Source organism: Neomonachus schauinslandi, chromosome 6 (assembly GCF_002201575.2).
Source record: "Neomonachus schauinslandi chromosome 6, ASM220157v2, whole genome shotgun sequence".
Classification (NCBI taxonomy): domain Eukaryota; kingdom Metazoa; phylum Chordata; class Mammalia; order Carnivora; family Phocidae; genus Neomonachus; species Neomonachus schauinslandi.
Window position 1 is genome coordinate 117819542 of NC_058408.1, and position 8524 is coordinate 117828065.

An 8524-nucleotide genomic window follows, 5' to 3' on the forward strand; every position below is an offset into this window, starting at 1 on the left:
GCACACCTGCTCAGGTTGCAGAAGAGATCACCAAAAGGAAACCAAGCTGGATATAGGACATCTTTCCCCACACTGTCCCCATGCCCCTAACATCCCCTGAGACTCCTTGAAACCCACAGAAATCTGCAAAACACAGTTCAGACTGGTCAAGACCCATGAAAGTGCTACTTTTAATACCAAAATTAACAGTGAAAACACATTTGGGGACAGCTAACTGGTAACAGTGGGTGAGAATTCCCACTACTATTAAAAGTAAAATAAGAACAAATGTCATTAAAAATAAGATCAGTTCTGGGACACCTGGGTGGCTCATTTGGTTAAGCAACTGCCTTTGGCTCAGGTCATGATCCCAAGGTCCTTGCTCAGCGGGGAGCCTACTTCTCCCTCTGTCTGCCGCTCCCCCTGCTTGTGCACACTCTCTCTGTCAAATAAAATCTTAAAAACAACAAAAATGAAGATCACTTCTAAGAAGTCCACTAGATCAGTGTTTTTCACTTGTCTATCACCTTACCACATTTTCTCAAAGACAGTAAAAGCACTTGTATCTTAGAGTTTCTTGTGGAAAAGCCTGAGTGCAAAATCTTTCTAGATTCGTTTTATTAGAGTTTTCCAATCTTTTATAGCTGTCCATTCCACATCTAAGTAGTAGTAGTCTGTTTGTTGATGTTGCTCTTTCTCTTTTTAGCTTCACTGTCTTTGGGGGGGGGGGGTTGAAATAAAATTTACTATTTTAATCATTTTAAAGGCTACAATTCAGTGATTTTTAGTGTACTCACATGTTATAAAGTCATCACCACCACCTAATTCTAGAACAAAGCTATCATCCCAAAAAGAAACCATGTACCCATTGTTAGTCACTCTCAACTTTCCCCACCCCCATACCAGGCCAACCACGGATCTACTTTTTGTCTCCGTGGATTTGCCTATTGTGGACTTATCACACAATATGTGGTCTTTCGCACCTGGCTTCTCTCACTCAGCATAATGTTTTCATGGTTCATCTATGTTGTAGCATGTGTTGACATTGTTTTTAGAAATGACTTACTTTTATGTGCCTATATGACAATTTAGTTTTTATAGAAAAAGCATTCTTTGGCATTTACATTATATCACTTTATGTAATATTCCATTAAAGTGCAAAATGACAATAGCAAGTACTAGTCGAATAAATAGGACTATGAGCAAATACTAATATAAGCATGCACCTGAGTTGATAAAAGCAAAATACACCAATTTATTGTGATGATAGCTATTTCCCACAGTGGCCTCTGTGCTCTGAGCAACAACCAGGAGGGGTGCCAGAGGGAAGGAGAGTAATGGCTAACCCTGAGTTGGGTTTTTTTTAAGATTTATTCATTTATTTTAGAGAGAGAGTCAGAGAAGAGGGAGAGAGAATCCTGAAGCAGACTCCCCGCTGAGCATGGAGCCCGACACAGGGTGGGGCTCAAGGTGGGGCTCAACCCCACCACCCCAAGATCATGACTTGAGCCAAAACCAAGGGTTGACCACTTAACCAACTGAGCCACCCGGGCGCCCCAACCCTGAGTTGTTTTAATGTGGGTCAGTACTCCATTATCCAAGATGGAGGGGGAAGCATGCAGAGTGTAGAAATGGTATTCATTACACAATGGGGGCCATACCTGGCCCCCAAAAGGAAGTCTTCTATAGGTCTTCAAAAAAAAAAAAAAAGCAGAGATATGTTACTATAAAGATAGATATACCCTTCTGCTTCTATAAAGCATTACCATCCTACCTGTCTGTAAAGGAGAAGCTCAAACATGTCCTCTTCTATAAAGTCTTCCCTAAATCTTGATTACTCATAGTGCCTGCATGCATTCTCTCCTCCCCTTTAATTTCCAGAGTACTTATCTACCTCATGGAGCTCATAACCCTTAATGATAGCCAGTCATATAACATCTTTTTTTTCCATACCAGGCTGAAAGCTATTTTAGAGGCAGGTTCTAGGTCTTTGCATCCCCTGCTTCCATCAGCACAGAAAAAGAGGTGCTCAAAACCCAATCTTTATACCAATATTTAATAAGGAGAAGTTCACTATTTATTATTTATTAAGTAAAGAAGGAGCACATTAAATAATTAATTTATTTAGACGTGTAACTTCCTACCTGGCTACAACAACTCACTCCATTCGTCAATGTGGAGTCAAAGAAGGAAAGGAGAGATGAGCCTCTGATGGGGTGAAGTGGGGGGCAACTGAAGAAAATCAACGAATCTGGGTGCCTAGCAGCCGTCAGAAATCGTGACTCTCCTCCAAGTGCTTCACAGAGACCACTTTCAAATAGGACATTGTTAGATCGTGACACTTCCTGATGTCCTTTGATGTAGAATAAATTAAAAACAGACAGAAAATCTTTGTACTCAACATCTCCCAATATCAAATGTGGATTTGGCTTTTCCTCAATTAAATTATTATGCTATGCCACTTTAATGGGTGAGTTTTGAGATATCCTGCAAAGGTTCTCAAAAGCAAATAGCTTCCAAATTAGCGATTTTTAAAAGCAAAGCAATAGGGTAGGTAAAGAATGCATGAACACCACCAAAAGCTGCACTGAATACTTTTTTTGGCTGTATGTGCCTGAAAAACTGCCAAGTTCATTTTGATAAGCCTTTGTTAAAAACAATAAACATGCCTAAGCTTGCAAACCATGCCGTTTTGAAGAAAAAGCAGTTGAGGGAATTAGAAAATACTTAGAACTGGAATGTCTGAATAAAACCTTCCGTGGTAACGGATTTACCAAGAAGTCACAACACTGTAAGGCCTAGGAATATGGAGGGGAGTGGGGGACGACATGTAAAGTGAGAAAAAAATGAGAGCAGAACACCATCTGCATAAATAAATAAGCAGCTACATCTCACACACTGGTACAATCACAGTATACCACACCACCACGAGAGCGCTAACACTACTGAGAAAACGAATCCCCCCGTGCTTCATTAAGTTTAACGTCACCACAGTGATGTGCCTGCACTAAAGGAAATGTAATTTAAGGGACTCCGAATTAACAACATATAAAATAACCAAATGTGGGACCTGCTCTTCGTGTACAGGAGGGTATCAGTTCATAGAAGTCAAAGTAATTCATCTAAATTCCCTTCTTTGTTTTCAATGATTATAAAATCAGCAGGATCAGGGGATTGGAAGGAAGATCATTTGGAATATTTACACTCATTTCCCTACTTTAGGCAAAACCGAAATTCTCTTCTATCTGCCAAACAAAATCCAGGAACATTCTAATGAATGAATGTAACTTGAGCTCCACAGGAACAAATCTCTTTGCTGTGTTCACCGATAGATCCCAAATGCCCAGAACAGCAGCACCAGGCACAGGGTGGGGACTATATAATATAGTAGGTAAAAAAAGATCTCTGTTAAATTGAACTAAATTGAAAAACATAAAAAATGGGCAATGCGTAAAATGCTAAAGAAGTCAGCTTAAAGTCCCCTTCTTAGCTCTGTTATAAGGTCATGGTGTTCATCACAATACGCAAACGCTCCTCATATAAACTCCTTTTCTCAAGTTGGCTCCAAAGTCATACATTATACCTTTTACTCTAACCAATCATCACCATAGGGAGCTGAGATTCCAGGGAGAGATGGGGGTAAATTTAGTTCACCCGTTTTGATTACTTTTCTTCTCTGGATGTTCACCTAGGATATATCTGCATATTCATCACTGTTCAAGAAGAATGTAACTTATTTAAAATTAAGGGTTCATATCTTTTTAATTGTACTACAGAGGTGGTTTGGCTAAATCAACCACTCATTTATTTCAAAACTCCACCAGTTAAAATAAATAAAAAATAAGAACAGGAAAATGATATAGGTGATTCTAGTTCCATCGTTTTTGTTCAAAATGCCTAGCAGCAATATGCTTGGAAAGTGTCACTAAGTGGGAAAGAGGAGGCCTGGATGGTGGTGTTGGTTCCATCACCAATAAACAGTAGGAGTTTAGCCAATCCTTGCTATCAGGAATTTGAGCTTCCTGGCCGGCCAGGTGAAGGGTTTGAATAGATGATCTCTAAAACCCTTTTCAGTTTCCAAGATCCTGTGATTATGTGACCAAATCCAGTCACTTAATTACTACTCCTTATTTTCATCATTAATTTCTTTAACACAGAGACGTTGGGCACCTCAGGAGGGGCAGGCACCATTACCCTAGTATGGCATATGACACTGGTGGGGGAGGGGCGAGACAAACTGCAGGGTCCGTTGATGGTTTTAAAAGCTAGTGATCTCAGATACCTGTGGAGACGGTGTGTTTCTAAATTTGTCAGGCCTTGTCTGTCTCCCTGGGTTAAGCCGGCTGCGCCTTCAGAGTGTCCAGCTCTCAGCAAAGAAACGAATAGGATGAACGAATTAGAGTCCCATCAGAACGGAATGGTTTAACCAGTATTCTGGTAGGTTCCATACGACTCAACATTAAAAAAAAAAAAAGTTGTAAGATGGTCAGACAGCCGAATTGTAAAAACGGAAGGCTAACCAAATAGCCCCAGGACTTACTGGAATCGTGCTTTAAAATTTTGCTTGCCAACACTTCTCCCTGAGTTTGCACGGCAGGGATCACGGCCTTCCTTGAGCACAAGAAACAGCTGAGAAATTAAATTCAGTCAGTTGAGGGTTTTGAAGGCTGGTGTGTTGTTAGCACACCACACGCGAGAAATAAATATTACCTGAGGCAGAAGAAGATTAAGAAAGAAAAAAAAAAGTCACGGAAAGCCCAATCCAGCAGAAAAGCGGTCCCTGTAACACCGGGAAATCTGCCTTTGGAAAGCACAGGAGATGGAGATCAAAGCCGCTTCCTCTTCAGCCACCTGCCCAGAAACCGCTGGAGCGCGGGCCCGACACCGACAGGACGAGGGGGCACATGTCTGTCCCCTAACCGAACCCCCACAGGCGCCCCGAGGGACCCGGGTTGGGGTGGCGGCTCTGGGGGCCGCGGGAGCCACCGAGCGCCCTCCGCCAGCTCCACCACGCCCAGCCCGAGAGCCCCGCCGCCCCGCCGCGCAGCCTACCCCCGGGTCCCCTGAGCCCCCACGCCGCCGGGGAACGGGGAGAGGGACAGCCGCCCGCGGGAGGCTGCGCCCGGGGCAGCCCCGCCGGGCCGGTGCCCACGCCCCGCAGCCCGCCCCGGGCGCACAGCCCCCCTTTCTCCCGGCCCCGGCCCGGCGCCGCCGCGTCCTCACCTCGCGTGGACCGCCGTATCCCGGGCGCTGGCGCGCGGACATGTCCCCCCGGGGCGCACCCACCGGGCCGCCTCCCTGCGCCGTGGCCCCTTCCCGGGCCCCAGCCGCCGCGGTCCGCGCTTCCGAGGGGGCGGGGAGCGCACGGGGCGGAGGCGCCGGCGGGGCTGGGGCCGGGGGGCCCCGCGGGCAGCGCGGGAGGAGGAGAGAGTCGCCGGGAGGAGCCCAGCGCCCGGCCTCCGAAACGCGCCGGCAGGTTCAGCCCCCGCCCCGCCGGCTCCGCCGTGGGCTCTGCGCGGTGGCCGAAAGGGGTTTGTCACTGGGATCCGCTCTGCGTGCCGAGGCTTGGCGCGGGGGGCGGAGGGACACCTCGCGGTTATGTAATGGGTCGGGCGGCCGTGTGCCGAGCCAGCTCGATCCGCGACCGCCCTCCCCTCCCGGGGGTCCGCCGTGACCCTTCTCAGCCGTGCGCGCCCCTGACCCAGGCGAGCGGAGGCGGCCCGGTGTTCTCCAAAAGAACTTTTCCCTGCAGGGTCCACGAGCAAGGTCTGGAGAAGGAATTCAAGGACTCCCTGAGGCGTATCTGCCAGGGACGTGTCTTCTGCCAGCCAGCGCTTCCCAGGTCACAGCACAGGAAACTGAGGCCCCGAAGTGTTAGTTAAAAGCGTTGTCTCTGGGAATTAGATGCGCCTGGATCCAACTCTCCTGAAAAGCTTGTGACCTTGAGCGAGTTAAGTCCCTGAGCCTCAGTTTCTTCACCTGTGAAACGAGAATAATAGTCCACTTCAGGTGTTTGCCGAGAGGACACAAGGAAGGAAAGTGCGGCGCGGGGTATGCACCACGCCCCCCCGTAGACGTTAGTGCTGTTGATTGTGCTGAGGTTCGTCCCCATTCCTCAGATGTTGCCTTAAAGGCGGCGGCGGTCTCAATGACCGCCAGACGCAGCCTCCCGGGTTTGCCCAGAGGTGCCCCACGTAAGGCTAACGTTCCTGTAAACCACTCCGTCAGAAGCAGGTTCTCCGAACTGCCTGTCTGATTCCGGCTTCTTGGGGGCTACACCCTTGCTATTCATCAGCATCGTTGTCATGTGGGAGCTTGCTAGAAATGCGAAATCTGGGGCCCACCCCCAGCACCTTTAAATCATAATCTGCATCTTAACAAGAATCTATAGGTGATTTAGTCAGTGGTTTATCAAAGTTTCAGTAAGAGTTGGATTTCTTGGAAAATTTGAAGAGGGGACTGAAAAGTTACTAAGCAGCAGTCATACTGTACTTCAGGGTTTTTAAAAAATAGACGAGTAAAGCCCTTCCTCATTTTACCCTCTGGCTGTTTTGTTTCTTGTCCTCCCCCTAACCTCCTGCTCTTTATAAATCTGGATTTACGTCCTATTTTCACTGCAAAAACCTCTGCGTTGCATCTAAGTAATGATTAGTGAATCCATGTCTAAAACACACAAAAGAATTAGCAAATATGGCTTGTAAAAGAATTCATTAGCATTGAAAATGGATTCATAAACTAGAGCCTTGGAGAGTCCTGAGCACTCACCTGTGAAGGTCCTTAGGTTCAAGGCTTGAATACTTTTGCATTTCAGAACATTGTTTTGGGTGGCAAATAAGGTCCATTCTCCATTTAAATAACATAGGACAACCAGTTCTTTTAAAAAGTTTTGAAAAAGAAAAAAGTTTTGGAGAAGAGAAAGAAAGCTCACAGGCTTCCTTCTGTCTAACTGAAGTCATCACTCCCAGAGGCTCTAGCAAAGCCCAAAGCATGTACTTTGTTTATTTCATTAAATGCTGTGTGTTTGGGTTTTGTGTTTGTCTTTGATTCTTGGAATGTCCAGATTTAGTTTGCATGATTGTAGCTCTGGCAGAATGATTTCCGTCTTGTGTGAGCGGAGTAATTGCAGATTGTTGAGGAAGAGGAGGGTAATGTTGCCTGGCAGTGCCTGAGTTGGAAAGGTCATTTCCATCTGCCTACCCAAGGCTGTTGCACAAGCTGATGCCATGCGGATGGGCTGTGTGGACATGGAGTAGAGGAAGATGGTTAGAGGAGAGGAATCTCCGTTCTCAGAGGCTGGAGGTTTGGAGGAGCTGAGAAGGGGATGAGAAAGATCCTTCTGCTTGCCCTGGAATCCAACCAGGGAGGAAGGGGAAAAGGCAACATTTCTCCTAAAGAGTGCTACCCCATAGAACAGCCTTCAAGGGTGGAAATGTTCTGCATTTGTGCAGTCCATAGGGCTACGAAATGTGGCTATTTACGTTTATATTTTAATGAAAACTCAGGGGTTTTTTGTGTGTGTTTGTGTTTAGCGCTAGTCTGTGGCCATGCTCCATCCCAGCGTGGGGCTAGTAGCCACCGTACTGGGCGGCATATAAAACATTTCCTTCATCACAGAAAGTGTGGCTTCGAGGCCAGGATTTGGATGAGGAAGTGAGCCCCAGTATTCCAGCTTTTCCAAATCCTTGTCAGGACCTCAGCTGTCCTAAGTTGGGTGGAGGAACTGATCATTAAACCGAGGTTACTGGGTCCTCGTGAGGGTCAGAATGGGCTAATCCATAGGATGCACTGAATGTAATTCCCTGCATAGAGTAAACGTGCAAAAAATCTTACCAGTATAAGCATTAATAGTCATTTTGCTGTAAAGAAAAGTTGTTGGGGGGACATAGTCCTACAGTTACATCATTATTAGTTAAATAGACTTTCGCTGACGTGGTTCAGCTGCTCTCCTCCTGCAGTTACCATTTATAGCTCTGCTCCAACCCCTCCCCTCCCCTCCTCCTCCCTGCGCAGAGCTGAGCACTACCTGTACTGTTCTGGCCTGGCGGCTCAGCATACTTGCTCAAATCCCTACCATTTGGGTCCAATAAATAGGAAGTGTGTTAACTAAAGTCATATTGTACCATAGTTCAGGGGAATCAATTTTCAGTTGAGATTCTCGGAAGCGTGACACCTTAGGGTACATTATGGAAGGAATTATTTGTTCCTGTTATTTGGTCAAACAAGGATGTGTGGACTCAGCAGAGAGAAATGAGAACATTGGCTCCAGATAAGTAATACTGGGGGATGTCCACATCAGACCGGAAGCTACCAGAAGCTGGGGGGCTGGGGCCGGCAATTTGAGGCTTTTGCCTAAATAGAATTTGAAAGTTTATTTTCATGACTAATAAAGAGTCTCAGAATAACTGCAAACAGCATAAAAAAAGATGCGAGTATTGTCTGCTGTCAGTTATACAAATCAGGGCAATATGTGGAATGGGAAACAGGGAAATTCTTCCTGGTATGCCAAGAAACGTAGATTTCTGAATGACCTTCTCAAATTCCTATT

At 46.2% G+C, this 8524-nt stretch overlaps 1 protein-coding gene across 1 annotated transcript in view; it reads right to left on the minus strand.

Annotated features, from left to right (window-relative positions):
* SLC16A12 (solute carrier family 16 member 12) overlaps nt 1-6841 on the minus strand; it is a 72394-nt gene extending 65553 nt beyond the window's left edge. Inside the window, exon 1 of the mRNA XM_021699973.1 lies at nt 6745-6841. The gene's annotated coding sequence lies outside the window, so the exon portion shown is untranslated. The remainder of the gene's footprint in view (nt 1-6744) is intronic.
* Nucleotides 6842-8524: the final 1683 nt, after the last annotated feature.